General features: G+C 41.0%; 1 protein-coding gene across 4 annotated transcripts in view; it reads left to right on the top strand.

Moving 5' to 3' along the window:
• The window catches only part of RAPGEF4 (Rap guanine nucleotide exchange factor 4), a 316724-nt gene that overhangs the window by 27701 nt on the left and 269248 nt on the right, over positions 1-19775 (top strand). The window lies entirely within an intron of this gene.

Below are 19775 nucleotides of genomic sequence, written 5' to 3'. Positions count from 1 at the left end.
CTGAGAACATGAACACACGTCCTGAGTCTGAAAGATCAGACCAGATTTCCCCAGAGTAGGTGGTGTGAAAACAGTAGACAGAAGCAGAAATAGATGAGAAGATAAAAGAGGGTCACATATATTCAAAATATTTGAGTATCATCTCATCCAGGTGACACATTCCCTGCTCCTGAGACCAGGAATACATAAATTGTGAATTGATTTACTCAGTGAGATATGGATTAAGAGAAAGTGACCCATTAATTTTTAGGACTAGATGATACAGGCAGATTGACTTGCAGGATCTTAGTTCCTTAACCAGGGGCTGAACCTGCACCCTTGGGAGTGACAGCACAGAGTCCTACTCATTGGACCACCAGGGAATTCCCCAAGCAGATATTTGGAAGGAATTTGTTTATAAATAATTAATGTCTACTTCCCCAGTTTTAATGAATGAAACTCTAGTGATAAAGATATTATCTAGTTTGTCCTTTGCAAAAAACCTTTGTTTGATGATATATGTTACAAAATTTAAAGTGTATACATTCACATTTCCTTTTGGAGGATGTGTTTTGATCATGCTAAGAAGGAAACTCTGTACATAATGTAAATACTACTCAACAATAGTAACTACCATTACATGATTCAAGTCTTTCTTATTCTCCATTAAGGGTACTTCCTTTCCTTACATACTTTGTCCACAAAGTAGGTGCCAAGTAAAACCTTATTTGGTGGTTGAATAAACATGGAACCTGCAGAAATACCACCCCCCAAGTCCTACAGGCCTACATAGGTTGTTGAATTCCCTACTTTTATTTTGTTTGGTTTTCATTGGAAACTCAAAGAGCAGACATGATCTCATTTGTCTAATAAAAGGACAAGAGTGAGTTCAGATCCTGTGAAATGCAGCAGGAAGTCTTCATTTTGGCTGCCTATGGAGAGGACCTTACTTTATGAGCATTGTTGAACTTGGCTTCCCCGGTGGCTCAACGGTAAAGAATCTTCTGCAGTGCAGGAGATGTAGGAGGCGCAGGTTCAATCCCTGGGTGGGGACGATCCCCTGGAGGAGGGCATGGCAACCCACTCCAGTATTCTTGCCTGGAAAATCCCATAGACAGAGGAGCCTGGTGGGCTGCAGTCCATGACATTGCAGAGAGTCGGACGTGACTGAAGTGACTGAACTTAGGAATACATTGACCTGCCCTTTTTGTGGGGATTCTTCTGGAGAATTATGCTCTGTGATGCGTGGACACAGCATCTGTCGAAAGTACTTCCTCCTTGGTCATGAAGGCTGACAAAAGGCTTATTACCCGTCTAGAGTGTTTTTAGTTTCATGGGAGAAACAAATTGGCACCAGGCAGTGTTGGCGCCCACACTGGATGATGGCCTGTGAATTGCATTTGTGCTGGAATGGGGAATTCCTGTGACCACGTGTTAATTTCCTCCGGCTGCTGTAGCAAATTACCACACACTGGGTGGCTTAAAACAGTCGACATTTATCTTCTCACAATTCTGAAGGTTAGTCGTCCAGAATCAGGTGTCAGCATGGCCACGCCCCTTCTAAAGCAGCAGTCCCAAACCTTTTAGGCACCAGAGGCTGGTTTTGTGGAAGACAGTTTTTCCACAAATGAGGTTGGCAAGGATGGTTTCAGGACGATTCAAGTGCATTTATTGTGCACTTTATTTCTAATCTAGTGCTGCTGCTGATCTTATGGGAGGGGAGGTACCAGTCCGTAGCCCGGAGGTGGGGGACCCCTGTAAAATTTCTGGGGGCGTTTCGTTCCTTGCTTCTTTCTGACAGTTGCCAGCAGTCTTCTGCTTCCATCAGAAAATGGCCTTCTTTCCTCTGTGTCTGTCTCTATGTGCCTTCTCCTCTTATAAGGACAGCAATCATATTGGGTTTAGGGCCCACCCTAGTTCAGTACCACCTCATCCTAACTGATTATATCTCCAAAGATACTATTTCCCAAAAAAGGCACATTCTGAGTTCTGGTGGACATGAATTTTTGAGAGACACTATTCAACCTGGTATAGATAGTCATAGAAAAATTCAGAAAAGAGTTTACCTGTTTTTGAAGACCTCTGTTTAGTATTCTGCAAACCTAACTTCTATTTCACTCATCTAAGGAGAGGGAGAACCGGGATGATCTTTTTGTGCCCAGTGCCTTGCCATCTCTCAGAAACAGAGGGTCCAGATCAATGGATCAGCATGGCCCTGGGGAGGCTGGTAGTTAGATGAAAATGTTCAGCCCATGTTGAGTATTCAGTGCTGGATGCTGAAGTTCTATGTGTGTATGAGTCTGGGTCTAGCCACAGGCAATGACTTCCTCATATCTTCTCCTGATTTGAGGAACATCAGATGTGGGCATGTCCAGCAGAGTTGACCAGAGAATCCGGAGATATTCCATATTCCATGAACAGATATCCCTACTGTTCATGGACCAGGTTTCCGTTTCTTTGTTCTGGCTGACACTATTAGGAGGTAGAAGTGGAAGAGACAGCTGAACAAGCTGCAGGTGTTTGTAGGGAATCTGCACATTGTTAAGGAACTTTCCCTGTTTCTTCAAACCTTGGGTTCAGGTTGTGAGCCTAAGGGGAGGACATGAAGTAGCTGTCAGTTCTGAACCCTGGCATAGCCAGCCTTGTGGAAGGTATTTTCCTGGACTGGGATCTGAAGGCTGTTTTATTTTTCAGTGCTCCATGTGAATTAGAGTTCTTATCCCTTTGCAGTGGGCTTATCATTTTAGTGAAACAAGTTATTTTACCAATTTGTTATATCCTAGAAAATTTCTTAGTTCAGTTGAAGGACTGAATTCTCACTTTTGTTTTATTACATGTTTATCAAAAGCAGATTTGTTGAGGTAGAAGTTCATAAAACAAAATACACATATCTAAATTATACAACTTGTACATTGTGGCTTATGTATACACTCGTGAAACCATCACCACCTTCAAGATAAACCCATCACCCTAAATGCTCCCGTGCCCCTTTATATTCTCTGCCTCCAGCCCCTCCCCAGACCCCGCATCCCCAAGCAACAGCTGATTTGCTTTTGTCGCTAGATCAGTTTGCATTTTCTAGAGATGTATATAAGTGGGATTATTCAATGAGTAGTCTTTTGTGGATGGCTCTTTTCACTCAGCATAATTGATCTGAAATTAACCAGGGTTGCTGTATGTATCAATAACTCATTTCTTTTCATTTTTGAGTAGTACTCCATTGCATGGATATACAGAATTGGTTTCTCCAAACATCTGTTGATGGACATTTGGATTTTTTCCACTTTGGGGGCTGATACAAGTTAAACTACTATGAGCATTCATGTAAAAAATACAACAGAGAGGTGTAAAAATAAAATATGTACATCAAAGAACCCATACTATTCTCATTTTCCCAGAGAAGCTGCTCTGGCAAAGGTTCCCTATGAGCTTGTTACTGCTAAAACCAGGTAACATTTTTAGGTCCTTATTTTAATATTACTTCTGTAGCATAAAACTGCTTGACTGGTCCTTCCTGACGACTCCTCCACCCTCAGCTTCCAACACTGTCTTTCTTCTAACTCTTCCCTAGCCAATGTTAACTCATTCTGTCTTCGTTATAGTTCCTATATGTGCATGTTCCTCTTTTCTTTTTAAATTTCCTTCTTTAGTGTTTCAAACTTCTTTTCATTGATTATTGTATCCCTTTTCTCTTTTTCTCAGTTTGTGTTTAAAATTCATTGATAGCTGACTTTGAGACAAAATTTTAAAAATTCATGTCTATAGACACTTATTTCTAAGGTGTTGATAAAAAAATTTTTAGAGACATTTAGTTTTGGTTGCACTGGGTCTTCCTTGCTGGGTGTGGGCCTTCTGTAGGTAGAATCAGTGGGGGCTTTTCTCTAGTTGCGGTGCACTGGCTTCTCATTGCAGTGGCTTCTCTTGTGGCGTACTGGTAATAGGTGCAGGGGCTTCCGTAGTTGCAACTCATGGGCCCTAGGGCGCTGGCTCAGTAGTTGCGTTGCACCAGCTTAGCTGTCCATGGCATGTGGGTTCTTCCTGGACTAGGGATAAAACCCATGTCCCCTGTTCTTTACCACTGAGCCTCCAGGGAAGCCTCTAAGGTGTTAAAATTTTTCTTCAAAAACCAAGTTGGCAACCTGATCTTCGTTTTCTAAGAAAGAAAAAAAAAAAAGTGTTCCATGGAGTTCCATTTTCAGCTTGTTTATCTCAGTAGACAGTTTTCTCTCTCTGAACAATCTTATCTTCCTCACGGATTTGGCTGACATGTGCCTGCTGGTGACTCCCAAGTCTGAATCTCCAGCCCAGCTCTGCTGATCTTCAGACTTCCTGGTAGTTCTGTTGTCTCTCGTTAAGATGTATGTTGTTGAAAATTCATAGCCAACTTTTATTTGTTTGTTCATGTGGTTGTTTTTAACCCTCAGTCAGTGTCCATGTGACTATATGTTTAGTTTATATATGGATTTAGTTTATATAAGGATTTGGGGAAAATCACTTATGTTCCTGTTTTTATCCAGCAGCTTTATCATGTTAACCTCTGTCTTTCAGCCAAGGTTTTTTGAGCACAATTTGTTGTTTGATGCAATTGCTTGATAGGAACATCTTTTCACCTTGTCTGCCTCTTTTTTGGCCAAAAAGAGATTTGGTTATCGCTGTTATGCAGTGTTTTTACCACATTTTCTTCTATCCTGTGAATTTTACCTTTCAAGATAATTCTGAAACCATCCACAAAGAAAGCTACAAGCAATTTCTGCATTCTCTTGTTTGGTTTTGTTTTTGATTGTCCTGCTTTTAGCCAAATCTGCTGTCATGAGCTGCAACAATTCTGGCAATTTTCCTTCAAAATGTACCTAATTGGCTTTGGGATTTTATTATGAGAGTTGTAGTTTTGTATAGTTGTAACCCACAAAGCTATAGCTCAGGATTTTTCCCACCTAAGATATAAAAAGGTTTGAGCTCATTTGTATCTCCACAAAGATAAACCCTCTCTCTGAAACAAACATATAAATATATCCTGTACTTTTTGGGTCTACTTTTGTGTGTAGCACAAAATAACTGTGGTCCGGCTCTGCCAGCATCTTCACTATTGAGTTCATTATGGAAAGCTTATGGGGTGACGTGAGGTGCCACGGTCTTCAGTGATTCCTATTTTTTTGATGCATGTGTTTTTTAATGGACTAGGGCAAAATGTTTACACTCTGTGTACATAGATAGGTCCAGTTCTCTACCAGGTAAAACTTTGGGAGCTATTCAAGTCAGGGAGCTCAAGGTCATTGAAGGAATGAAATGCACCAGCAGGCAGTCGTTCCTATCAAAATATGTATTGGCATTTTAAAATGTAAAGAAAAAATATCATTTTAAAAACTCTTCATTGAAGTTATCTTATTGGGACACTCATTAAAGAGAAAATGGAGCTATTGTAGTCTTGTGTTTATAAATAAAATATTTGACTTACCACATTTTTGAGCAATTCTGGTAGGAAGCTACATTGATTTGAGAAAGCCAGTAGGGTTTTTTTTTGCAGCCAAAAGGAAAAAAAAAAGACGCTTCTATGGATTCATCAAGAAATCACACTTCCTGGCGTGAACACTCAGGCGGAAGAATGCCAGCTGTCCGAGCTGGTGACGTTAGCATAATCAGATCTCGCCGGAGATGCTGCTCACTGTTCCCGCACCGCGGTGCTGATGCTGGGGATTCCCACCTAACTCTGAAGTACGAAATGTGCAGTATTTTTGCCGCACATAGAAATATTTATGGCCTACTGGTTTTCAAGAAAAAAACTGACATTGGCGAAGACAAAAAGCCAGAAGTCTACTACATATTCATGTGATAAGTCCTTTAAAAAATTTCAAAAATGCCAAACTTTTCTTCTCAGAAATCTTTCAGTAAAACTGATGCTCAGGGTAGAAGCATCCTCTTTGTCCTGCAGCTCTCTGTGCATCCTCACATAGCATTGGAGGCCCCCTGGGATGATGAGCAATGTCCAGAGAAGCACCAACACAGCCCTGAGGGACGCAGGCTTGGGGTCACTCTTTCCATGTCCTGTGTGCAATGTAGATGAATCTTCTTGTAAAATGTTATTGACATATAGTTGATTTGCAAGTTGTGTTAATTTCTGCTGTATAGTAAAGTGGTTCAGTTATATGTATATATTCTTTTTCATATTGTTTTCCATTATGGTTTATTACAAGATAATGAATATACTTCCCTGTGTATGCAGCTGGACCTTGTTTATTCATGCTATATATAATAGTTTGTATCTGCTAATCGCAGCTTCTCAACTCATCCCAACCCCACCCCCACCCCCTTGGCAACCACAAATCAAACGTTTTCCTGATAAAATACAAGATACCCAGTTAAATTTGAATTTCACATAACGGACAACACATTTTAAAATGTTTTGCTCATTGCAATAAGACATACTAAAAACGTATTCATTGTTTATTTGAAATTCAATTGTAAGTGGGTGTCCTGTATTTTTATTTGCAGAATCTGGTAACTCTAGGCTTGCCAAACTCTACACAAAGAATGCTGTTCAAGGGTGGGAAATTCACTTTAACAAGGTGCTCATGACTGACCACAGACAGTTTTACTTCCTTCTAAAGATAGCGGCACTAATTAAATGTAAGCTTAGTTTTTGTTGGTGGTGTTTTTGGTGGGGTGTGTGTGCCCAGCTTCTTTTGTTTGTTGAGCAGGTATGCAAATCTGGGCCATTGCTGAATTGCTTGAGGGAACAGAGGTGAAGCTGAAGGCTACTACTGGCTTGTCTTCCTCCTCTGCCCTCCTGGAAGCTATGCTAAGCCTCTCTGCTAAGTACACAGTTGAATCAATAATCAGAGAAAGCATGTAGTGTTATCAGTTATTGAGCAGCCTGGAGCAGTCACACATCTTTGCATGGCCCTGATTGAAAATATGGTGAAGAGTACAGTCAATGGACCAGGTTCCAGTTCTTGGCTTCCCCCACGGTCTGAGATTTGGGGGATACTGAATACTTCCAAGCTCAGTCTCCCCATCTGCAGGATAATAATACCTACCTTATAAGGCTAATGGGAGGATTACGTGAGTTAATATATATAAAGCAAGTATATTGATTGAATATACTTATGCATACCCTTCGTGGATCAGAGCCTTGTTGTGTCAAAGGGGCTTGCATAATTCACTGAAGCTATGAGCCATGCCATGCAGGGCCACCCAAGATGGATGGGTCATAGAGAAGAGTTCTGACAAATGTGATCCACTGGAGAAGGAAATGGCAACCCATTCCAATATTCTTGCCTGGAAAACCCCATGAACATTATGAAAAGGCAAAAAAGATTGGACATTGGAAGATGGGTCCCCCAGGTCAAAAGGTGTCCAATACGCTACTAGGAAAGAGTGGAGGGCAATTACTAACAGCTCCAGAAAGAATGAAGTGACTAGGCTAAAGCAGAAATGATGCTCAGCTGTGGATATGTCTGGTGGTGAAAGTAAAATCTGATGCTATAAAGGATAATATTGCAAAGGAACCTGGAATGTTAGATCCATGCATCAAGGAAAATTGTAGCTGGTCAAGTAGGAGATGGCAGATTGAACACTGACATTGTAGCAATCAGTGAACTAAAATGGATGGGAATGGGTGAATTTAATTCAGATTACCATTATATTTACTGTTGTGGGCAAGAAAGGGAGAAGAAATGGAGTAGCCCTCATAGTCAACAAAAGAGTCTGAAATGCAGTAGTTGTATGCAATCTCGAAAACAACAGAATGATCTCAGTTCATTTCCAAGGTAAACCATTCAACATCATAGTAATCTAAGTCTGGGCCCCAACCACTGATGCTGAAGAAGTTGAAGCTGATTAGTTCTATGAGGACCTACAACACTTTCTAGAACTAAAACCAAAAAAGATGTCCTTTTCATCATAGGGGATTGGAATGCAAAAGTAGGAAGTCAAGAGATATCCAGAATAACAGGCAAGTTTGACCTTGGAGTACAAAATGAAGCAGGGCAAAGGCCAGCAGAGTTTTGTCAAGAGAACACACATAGCAAACACTCTTTTCCAACAATACAAGAGACAGCTCTACACATAGACATCACCAGATGGTCAATACTGAAATCAAATTATTATATTCTTTGCAGCCAGAGATGGAGCAGCTCTGTGTGGGTGCTGCATGCTCAGTCATGTTCAACTCTTTGTGACGCCATGGACTGTAGCCTGGCAGTCTCCTCTGCCCAAGATATTCTCCCAGCAAGAATATTGCAGTAGGGTGCCTTTTCTTCCTCCAGGGGTATCTTCCCAATGTGGGCATCAAACCTGTGTCTTTTTAGTCTACTGCTTTGGCAGGTGGATTCTATACCACTAGCATGACCTGGGAAGCCCACAGTCAGTAAAAACAAGACCTGGAGCTAATGGCTCAGACCATCAGCTCCTCATTGCAAAATTCAGGCTTAAATTGCAGAAAGTAGGGAAAACCACTAGGCCATTCAGGTATGACCTAAATCAAATCCCTTATGGTTATACAGTGGCAATGACAAATAGATACAAGGGATTAGATCTGGTAGACAGAGTGCCTGAAGAACTATGGATGGAGATTTGTAACGTTGTATGGGAGGCAGTGACCAAAACCATTCAAAGAAAAAGAAATACAAGAAGGCAAAGTGATTGTCTGAGGAGGCTTTTCAAATAACTGAGAAAAGAGACGTGAAAGGCAAGGGAGAAAGGGAAAGCTATACCCAGCTGAGTGCAGAGTTCCAGAGAATAGCAGAGAGAGATAAGAAGGTCTTCTTAAATGAACAGTGCAAAGAAGTAGAGGAAAACAATAGAATGGGAAAGACTAGAGAACTCTTCAAGGAAATTGGAGCTCTCAAGGGAACATTCTATGCAAAGATGGGCACGGTAAAGGACAGAAATGGTAAGGACATAACAGAAGCAAAAGAGACTAAGAAGTGACAGGAATACACAGAACTATACAAAAAAGGTCTTAGTCAGATAACCACGATGGTGTGGTCACTCACCTAGAATGAGACATCCTGGAGTGGGAAATCAAGTGGGCCTTAGAAAGAATGACTCTGAACAAAGCTAGTGGAGATGACAAAATTCTAGCTGAGCTATTTAAAATTCTAAAAGATGATGCTGTTAAAGTGCTGCACTCAATATGTCAGCAAATTTGGAAAACTCAGCAGTGGCCACAGGACTGAAGAAGGTCAGTTTTCATTTCAGTCTCAAAGACGGGCAAAGCCAAAGAATGTTCAAACCGTACAATGTGCTCATTTCACATGCCTGTAAGGTTATGCTCAAAATCCTTCAAGCTAGGTTTCAGCAGTATGTGAACCAAAATTCAGAGGTACAAGCTGGGTTTTGAAGAGGTGGAGGAACCAGAGATCAAATTGCTAACATTTGTTGGATCATGGGGAAAACAAGGGAGTTCCAGAAAAACATCTATTAATACTTCTGCTTCATTGACTACACTAAAGCCTTTGACTGTGTGGATCACAACAAACTGTGGTAAATCCTTAATGAGATGGGAGTACCAGACCACCTTACCTGTCTCCTGAAAAACCTGTATGCAGGTCAAGAAGCATACCAAAAGCATACCAGAAGCAGGCCAGAAGTCTCCTACATATTCATATGATAAGTCCTTTAAAAAATTTCACAAATGCAAAACTTTTCTTCTCAGAAATCTTTTAGCTGAAGCTGAAACTCCAATACTTTGGCCACCTGATGCGAAGAGCCAACTCATTAGAAGAGACCCTGATGCTGGGAAAGATTGAAGGCAAAAGGAGAAGCAGGCAGCAGAAATGAGATGATTAGATATTGTCTCCAACTCAATGGAAATGATTTTGAGCAAACTTGCAGAGATAGTGGAGAACAGAAGATTCTGGTGTGCTATAGTCCATGAGGTCGCAAAGAGTTGGACACTACCTAGTGACTGAACAACAGCAGCAATATTGATCGGACCGTAATAAGAACACTAAATGCCAACTGCTGTTTTACTGTTATTTCCCAAAACGCAGAAAGTAATGTGAAACTTGGACAGTAATACAAAGAGATTTTTTGAGTTCAGAGAATGAAAATAAACATTTAAAATAGAGTAAGAGTTTATTTTAAAATTCATTACAAAATGAATTTAGTGAATCAATAATTCATTAACTACTTAGCATGTTTGTTGAATGAATAAGTGGATAATCAAGCACTTATAATGTGTAAGGCACTGTGCTAGTCATTTGTGGTCCCTCTGCTCAAGTTGCCGAAGGTGTGGGGGAAGAGTCATTTATTTTCTTATCATCTTGTGTTCTTTATTCACTTGTACTAGTTGAGTTCTAAACCCAGGATTGCTAGTAGTGAATTGCAAGGAACTGCTTTCTGAATCTGCTCAGCAACCAGGTTTCCTAGGAAATGTCAGCAATCAACTCCTTCATCTCTTTCTTGGTTTAAACTCATTAGATTGACTTCCACTGGAATGGCTGGATTGTTCTTCCTTTCATTTAGTAATCTTGGCCCTCCCAGAAATGTGATGCCACTTTTTGCACATTTATACTGGGTTTTTTTTCAAATGCAGAAGTGAATTTATTACTGATATGATAATGTTACGCAGCCAAACCTGGATCCACTCACACACTTGAAAGTGAAAGTGAAGTTGCTCAGTCGTGTCTGACTCTTTGCGACCCCATGGACCATAGCCTACCAGGCTCCTCCACCCATTGGATTCTCCAGGCAAGAACACTGGAGTGGGTTGCCATTTCCTTCTTCATGGAATCTTCCTGACCCAGGGATCAAACCCTGGTCTCCCGCATTGCAGGCAGATGCTTTAACCTCTGAGTCGCAAAGCCATGCTGCTGACACTGGGTTGTGGTGAAGGAAGGTTCAGCGTTCATTGCAGGGTATCAAGCAAGGAGAACAGACAGCTCATGCTCAAAAGACCTGAACTCCGTGATGGCTTTCAGGGAAGGGGTTTTAAAGGCAGTGTGAAGGAGGGGGCCGCAGAGTATGTGATCAGCTTATGCACAATTCTTGGATTGGTTGGCATGAAGGTGAAATTTAAAGCATCATCAACCTTTTACTTTCAGCCAGTCTAGGATCTCTGCTCTTATGGTCAGCAGTTTTTATCTGGTGGGGGTCTGCTTCCTATAGAAACAACTCAGAAATGTGTGTCAGGGCTTTATCCATATCTTTCAGGGAACTGGGAGTTTGGTGTTTCTGCTGTGTGGTGGATTTTTAGTCTAAACTGTTACCAGTTTCCCTGCCCAACAGCTGTTCTTTATTTCTGCATTTTCATGTTTCCTAGTCATTAACTCTGAGTCAACCTTTTACTTCAAAGTACTAGGACACGGGCTTGTATGTGGCTTCAATAATTAGCCATCTTCTCTCTTATACAGGTAGCAGTTATTCTTTTAATATATAATACAGTATATATAGTTTTTAAAAGGTATAAGTTCATCTAAGTATTGTCACAACTTTTAAGAAAAACAAATATTTCTTTTGAAGAAATGGAAGAATTAAAATGACAAGGATAAACCAAATTACTAATGTAGTCTAGGAAAGAGGCTACATTTGTATCCTGAACTGCTTGCAGATCTGCATAAGAGGGACAACCATGTAAAACTCTGATAAAGACTAGTCCTAAAGGATCAAGCAGAGCACCAAATTATGAAAAGAACCAAAGATTTCTTGATGAGGAGTCTGCCAACTGAAAAGTTCGTTTAATTCTCACTTATGAATAACAATGTTATCTTACCTGTAAATACCTCTTTTATTCCTGCTTAGAAATGACCATAGCATTTCTAAGGGGAGGGAACCATATTCTTAGATTTATTTTAAGCTATATTAAATTAAATTTATTAAGCTATATTAAATATATTTATTAAATTTATTTAAAGTCCATGAGGATGTAGGATCTTGGAAACACAAAAAACATCTGGATTAGTTAATGACTCTATTAGAAAGCCTGCAATCGATCTTAATGGAGACAGAACTGAAAGGTGATAATAAACAGAACCGTCCCAGCCACTAGGATTTCTCTGCTTTATGAGTCCATCATGCCTTGTCAGAGTGCATGGCTCAGTGAAAGCAAGACCACAGGAAGCACAGAAGTGTGGTTTCTGTCCAGTACAAACCTGCTGTTCGGCTTGCTGGGGTTCCAGCCCAGTGAAGGTCCCTTCACATTCAGCACAGGAGAAGGGGCGCCCATCATAGGGTGTTTGTCGTTGTCTTTGTCAGTTGGACAAAGGCCATACCCCATTCTTGGCACTTGGATGGCGTGTCCTGTGGATAGATCGCCTTATATTTGGATAGAAGGTTTGGTATGCAGAAGCCCTTACAACAAACAAGGAAGATGTATGGTTTGGAGCCTTCCTTTTCTTGGTTTCTATCATCTCAGCTGTGATGATTCAGACATACAGAGGACTGGGGAGAGCACTCTGAGATGGCTTTTGAACTTTTCCATACAAGTTCACAGGTGTCCGAAAAATTCAGATCTTTTACTGCATACAATGGCATATTAGCATTAGAAGGAATTAACATTGTAAGCAAGTGATCATGCCACATGAATAACAAACCATAATTACATTATAAACACATACTGTAGAGAACTTACTATTTTAATTAAATAAAACTACAATAAAAATGATCTGACACCTTTCATGATTTACATATGCTGTTCCTGGACAGCAATGTAATTATGGACAAATGGTTCATATGATGTTCAAATAAATGACTATAATTAGGATGACTTTCATGCAGTCGAGCTACATTTTTAGTTTTCCTTATTCAGTGTACCCTTTCATCATCTTTGCACACCCACTGACGCTTGCAGATGAGAAAGGACATTCTGGAACCTTACTCATCAACAGCTGGAAGGGCCCTTGTTCTCCATGTCTCCCTGCCCCAGCCTTGAGAATCCCCATGTCGTCTTCCTGCACCTCCTCTGCCAACCTCCACTCTCCAACACCAGCATCTTTTCAGTCAGAGCTACCTCCTGCTCTGGCCCCTGCTGTCCAAGAGCTGGGGCACAAGACTGCAGAAGCTCTAAATCCAGAAGAATGAGGGTTCAGTGTCAGAACAGTCTTAAAAGCCAACTGTGTGTGTTTTGTCACTGAGTCATGTCCAAATCTTTAGACACTCAATGGACTATGGCCTGTTAGACTCCTCTGTCCATGGGAGGGAGACAAACATCACATAACTGCTGATCAGTGAGTGTAGGAATTGGCTTTGCATCCCTGATATCTAGGAGAGCACCTGCTGAGAGGTGGAATGAGGAAGGCAATCCAAGAAAGGGGCGTGGATAATAAATTGTCCAAACTAGGATACTTGTGAGAGTGAATGGGGACACTGTTAATAGTTTCACTGGGCCTGTAGGTATAACTGTGACTGTCCCAGGACAACCTGGACTTACTGTCACCTTACTTCAAAGTGGGCATTACAGAGAGAAGGAGACGAGAGTTATGGCTGTTGTTACACCTGAATGAACATGACAAATGGAGCCCTAAAACTCTGTTTAATTGGTCCCCTTAACTTTTATCCCTTTCTCCTCCAGTTCATTCCTTGCTCGCAGACTGATTTTTCAAAATGATAGCTCTGATTTCTTCAGTCTCCTTAAAATCTCTGCTGGTCCCCCCTGGTTAGCAGAATAAAGTCTTCACTCGCTGGCTGGCATTCCAGCCCTGCCTTTAGTAGGGATCCAGTCCTATTTCTTAGCTTTCCTCTTTGAGAAGCCATTGGAACTGCAGATCATTGAATCTACTGGATACTCTTGGCCTATAATTTCTTACCTCCATGCCTTTGCTCATGCTCTATTATCTTGTTAGAATCTGTTAGATAAAGAATCTGCCTGAAATGCGGGAGAATCTGCATAATGGGAAGACCCAAGTTCAATCCCTGGGTTGGGAAGATCCCCTGGAGAAGGGAATGGCAACCCACTCCAGTATTCTTGCCTGAAGAATTCCAGGGACAGAGGAGCCTGGAGGGCTCCAGTCCATGGGGTGGCAAAGAGTCGGACACGACTGAATGACTAACACTTTTACTTTCACTTTATCATCTTGTTGCTTGGAAACCTACCCTGGGTTTGTACTTACACAATTTCTGTCCACTCTCCATGACCCAGCTCAAATTTCAGCTTAAATGCTGTGGGAAGCTGAAATTGGAAGGAAAAAGTTCTCTGTGAAGCCTTATCCACTCATTCTTGTCTCATCAACTCTGAACTAGGAGTCGCTGTATAGACCTCTGTGGACCTTTATTTATATGGACCCATATGACTGCTTTCATCCTTGCATTTTCATCATTTAGATAGAGATTTTAGATCCTCTTGGAGATCAGAAGTGGTTTTAGGGCAGAATCAAAGTCTTATTCTTCCTGTAATTCTCAGAAAACTTTTCATTGTACTTTGCACTTGGTTAACATGCAATAGATTTGTTGGATGAGAGATTAGAGTCTGAAATTCAGAATTCTCATGCCTTTTATCTCTGCTTGGGTGAAAAAAGCTATAGAACAAAGGTACTTTGTGTTTTGCTTGTGTGGAGACTTGGGGCTGGTACGGTATTAGCATCTGATTCTTGTTGGCTCTAAGGACTGACTCCCTACCCTCCGAGGAGGACTAGACCAGCTTCTGGCATTTAGGAAATCTGTTATGATCTCTCCAGCTAGATCTGTCTTTGGCATAGATGGGGAGTCACAATATCCTATTACTAAATGGACCGCACACAACTGTGACAAGACCCCTTTCTGATACTGGCCTTGTCCAGCTACTGGTTCTTTGGGAATTCAGTCTCCAGGCATCTTATTGCCTGAGTAGAAATAACTGCTGGATGCAATAATTCAAATCTTGCCTGAAAATTATATGCAAGGCTGGCTTTCTTTTTATTAAATCAGTGTTCTAGATACCAGCCTACCTGGCCTGGACTATTAATTCTGATCACTTTGAAAACTGAAATGACTAACAACAAAAAGAAAACCTGTCAAACTGAATCTTCATCCCTAACTAATCATAATACCTGCCATATGTCCTTGGCACGAATCATGTTGCTGCCTGGGGCATTTCATTCTCTGCAGTGAGGCGTGCTGGAAATGTGTGTTCGTGTGGAGTGCTCTGGCCATTTTACACTCTGAAGGGGTATACAAAGCTGTTTCCCAAAAGAATGAAATTCAAGGCATCTGTTTTCCCTGGCATTTGTTGTGTTGAAACTGTGGAAATATGCTGTCTTAGACTTAGTGAGTATGACAAAAGACTTTAGTCTAACAAAACTTTATTGTGAAATTTTATTCAGTATTTTCTCTACTATCCAACTCTAGATTTATTAAACAGTCTACTCACTATTAAAGCCTGAGTACTGTGAAAGGAGTGTTTGACTCTATCTGTAAGAATTACAGCCTACCATGCCTTAGGGAATCTTTGGTTTACTAATAACTTTAGCTGATGGTACCCTCTACCTTTTTGTAGACCATGGCCAACTAAACCATACAGAGAACATTATTCCAGCCAAACTCCTGAGTGCATTAGCCATAGATCTGGAAGGCCCTGTCTCATTTTTGTTAAGATATTTAGAGTCTGAGCCACAAAGTAATTATAGGGCAACACTTTTCATTTTACCCTGATTTATTTTTACGTATTTATTATTTGGGCTTTTCTGGTGGCTCAGTGGTAAAGAATCTGCCTGCAATGCAGGAGGCTTGGGTTCTATCCCTGGGTCAGGAAGATCCCCTGGAGGAGGAAATGGTAACCCACTCCAGTATTTTTGCCTAGGAAATCCCATGGATAGAAGAGCCTGGCGGGCTACAGTTTGTGGGGTTGCAAAAGTCAGACACAACTTAGTGACTAAATGACCACAATTTATTTATTTATTGTCTCAATATGTTACTCCTCTTAGAACACAGACCTTTCTAAAGATGGACAGAATTTCCGAGATAATTTAGGCCTACAGCTCCCTTCTGGTTATGAAGAAACCAAGGCCCAGAGAGGTTAAGTAATTTGTTCAAGGTATTACAACTTGACAATATAAGTGACATAGAATCATTTCTACCACTTTCTATTGGTCACAAGGTTAGCCTGGATTCATTAGGAGGGGAAATAAGGCCCACTTCTTCTTTTAAAAAATACTTTTATTTATTTATTTGACTGTGCTGGGTCTTCATTGCGCGTGGGCTTTTCTCTCGTTGTGGTGAGTGGGGGCCATTCTCCAGCTACAGTGCACAGGCTTCTCACTGTGGCGGCTTCTCTCGTTGCATTCGGGCTTCAGTACTTGCGGTACATAGGCTTAGTTGTCCCATGGTGCATGGGATCTTTCCGGACCAGGAACCCGCGTGTCCTGCATTGGCAGGCAGATTCTTTACCACTGAGCCACCAGGGAAGCCTGGTCCCACTTCTTGATGGAGATCATGACAAAGCTTTTGTGGCCATCTTTACTACACTATACTCATAAAATAGAAGTTTTGTTTTGTAACACTTTAGGCTCTCTGGAGATATACACTGCCACTTTAATTGGAAAAATTTCAGCCATTCTTTCTTCAAAAATATGTTTTTCTTTCTTATCTTCTCTCTCTTTTTCTTCTGATACTTCAGTTGTTGTTCAGTCACCCTGTTGTGTCTGACTTTGCGACCCCATGGGCTGCAGTAAGGCAGGCCTCCCTGTCCCTCACCATCTCCCATAGTTTGCCCAAGTTCATGTCCATAGCATCAGTAATGCCATCCAGCCATCTCATCCTTTGACACCCTCTTCTCCTTCTGCCCTCAATCTTTCCCAGCATCAGGGACTTTTCTAATGAGTCAGCTGTTCGCATCAGGTGACCAAAATGCTGGAGCTTCGGCTTCAACCTCAGTCCTTCCAAAGAGTATTCAGACATATATATTAAATGTTTGTTATTATCCCTCATGTTGTCAGTCTCTGTTCAATTTTTATCCTTTTTTCTCGCCATGTTTCAGTTTTGGTTACTTTCTACTCTTTGCCTTAAGGTTCATTGATTTGTTTTCCCACAGGGCCCAATCTCCTCTTAAGCCCATCCAATGAGTATTTCTCCTTTTCATATTTTGTATTTTTCAGTTTTAGAATCGTCACATGCTTCTTTTTAGATAGTGTCTGTTTCTCTACTGATATTCTTCGTCTCTTCACTCATTATGCTAATCTTTTCTTGTAAGTCCTTAAACATACTTATAATAGCTGTTTTAAGGTCCTTGTTTGGAATATTTGCCATCCCTATCATCTCTGGGTCTGTTTCTGTTGACTTTTTTCCCCGTTATGAGTCACATTTCCCTGTTTCCTCATATATGTGGTAATTTCTGATTGTATGCTAGACAGTGTGATCCTCTCATATTAAAGAGTCTTGAGTTTGTTACTTTCTTTAAGACATGTTATTTTCTGTTTCCACAGGCAGGTAACTTATTTACTGATCAGTAAGTTTCTATTGAGGCTTGTTTCTACTGAGGCTTATTTTTCAGCCTTGTTAGGGTAATTCTAGGTTTGGGGCTAGAATGGTCTTTTTGAGTCTCAGTTGAATGTCCGGGGTGATCGGTGCAGTCTGACTACTCTGGCTGGTCAGGGCTGCTATATCTCTCGGTACTGTGTGACCTCCAGAATCTCTGTTCAGCTTTTACTCCCCAGAAGCTGTTGCCTGCTGGGCTTCTGCGTGAGTATTGGACGGCACATTGGCAGCTAATGAGTCAAGAAGACCCCTCTGCTAACTTTTGGAGCCCTTTTTATGAACAACTTCCCTCTTCTGGGGTCATTCACTGCAGATTTCAGCTACTTCAGCATCCCTGAATGCCAATGACTGCCCCACTAGCCCCATGATACTACTGTGCTCTACTTGGGTTCTCCCTCCATGTCTGTGTTCCAGAAAGTATTTCTAGGCAAAGCGTCAAGGTTATTGTGTGGATCACCTCTTGTATTTCCATTCTTCCTAGGATCATCGTCCTGCATTACCTGTTATCTAATGTCTAAGAACAGTTGCTTCCTGTATTTTGTCCAACTTTTAAATTGTTTACTGTGGCACCAGTTACTCCATCATAGCAGGAGTAGATGTTCTCTTCTCTTTATATTGAAACAATAGATTTTTTAATAAATAGAAAATTCCATATATTAAAAAAAAATTGCCATTCTACATGTTGCTCAACTGATCAATCTGTGGCATGAGACATAGAGATGGTTTTGTTAGTGAACTAAAACCACCAATAAGTCTTTCTTTGACTGTTGTCTCATGTGTGTTCTTCAATAACAGGTTGATAAATTGATGAAGTAAATTCTGGTCGAAAATTTTTGGTTCTAGGTCAAAATGTTGCCCACCTTGACATACTAAGTCCTTTTTCTGTCCTCTTGAGTGCTTCACAGGAATTCTTATTATTTAGTCCTTCTGCCTGAGTTCTAGTTCTTTATTAGAACTGAACACTCAAGCTTCCATAATCCCATCACTAATCTGGAGATGTATCTTCACTCAGTGTGCCTATAAACTTAATTTTCTACTCCTATCTGTTGTTTATCAATTAAAGTAAAATTCAGGCCTGCCCCCTCCAATTTAAATATGCTTATACCCATTATCCAGTATTGTGGGGCAGGACAGATTACTTACCACACGAGCAGCCTAATTACCTCTGCACAAGAATGATAAACTCCCTTGTGGTTGTTGGTGCTGTTTTATATACTACACTTTAGAACTATTTTCTATGTGTACCTACTTGAATGGATTTGAGTGTATATCTTAAAAAACGGTACCGATCTCTGTTTCAGGGCTACAGCTTTAGAACTACATTATTTCCATTCTCCATATGGTTTTTACATTCAGGAAAGGCTGAGTAATATCACATTTTTAAATATTTAGATGTACTAAATTAATCATGAAAATTAGCATGGGTTCACATGAAAAAAAATAAATGGATCCCACAAAAAATCTTAGTCAATAATTACACTGCTATTAATATAAAAAATGAAATGATTCTTTCTGTATTCCTTCACTAACATTGGAAGTGTGAGGATTTATCGTTACTCTAATTTGCTAAGTGTGATCAAGAAGAACAAATATTTTACTGATAGTTTCTTAACCAAAGTTAAGGTGAAAGTGTTAGTCACTCTGTCGTGTCTGACTGTGACCCCATGGACTATAACCCACCAGGCTCCTCTGTCCACGGAATTCTCCAGGCAAGAATACTGGAATGGGTAACTATTTCCTACTCCAGGGGATCTTCTCCACCCAGGGATTGAACCCTGGTCTCCCGCATTGCAGACAGATTCTCTACCAACTAAGCCACCAGGGAAGATGCTTCTTAACCAAGTAATATAGTTTTCTTTGAAATGTTCTTCATTTTCAATAATAAATAATAATACAAGTACAGATACAAAAGGCACAAACATGTATTTGTTCTTTCAACAGTGTTCCAGACACTGTTCAGGGTGCTGGAAATATGTTAGTAGCTCAGCGTGTCTGACTCTTTGTGACCCCATGGACTGTACCAGGCTCCTCTGTCCATGGGATTCTCCAGGCAGGAATACTGGAATGGGTCGCCATTTCCTCCTCCAGGGAATCTTCTCGACCCAGGGATCCTACCCACATTTCTTATGTCCCCTGCATTGGCAGGTGGGTTCTTTACCCCTAGAGCCACCTGGGAAACCCGTCCCTGGCAGGAGAAGTAGTTGTTGCGAGGCTCTCAGGTGGGGCAGAGGCCTTTAAGGGCCAACAGAGACACTTGTAAGTCTGGAGGAGCCTAGAAGCGGAAGTGTTGCAGAAAGCAGGACTCGAGAAACCAAGGACCACCCTTGGAGGGTTGGAGAACTCAGGTTTATTATGCCGGCGGGCCCAGAGAAGTTAACCCTCCGAGCTCTGAGCCCCGAACAAAGGGGTTA

The sequence above is a fragment of the Odocoileus virginianus genome, chromosome 13, assembly GCF_023699985.2.
Source record: "Odocoileus virginianus isolate 20LAN1187 ecotype Illinois chromosome 13, Ovbor_1.2, whole genome shotgun sequence".
NCBI classification, from domain to species: domain Eukaryota; kingdom Metazoa; phylum Chordata; class Mammalia; order Artiodactyla; family Cervidae; genus Odocoileus; species Odocoileus virginianus.
Note: the sequence above shows the minus strand (reverse complement) of the source record. Positions and strands in the feature narration are given on the sequence as shown.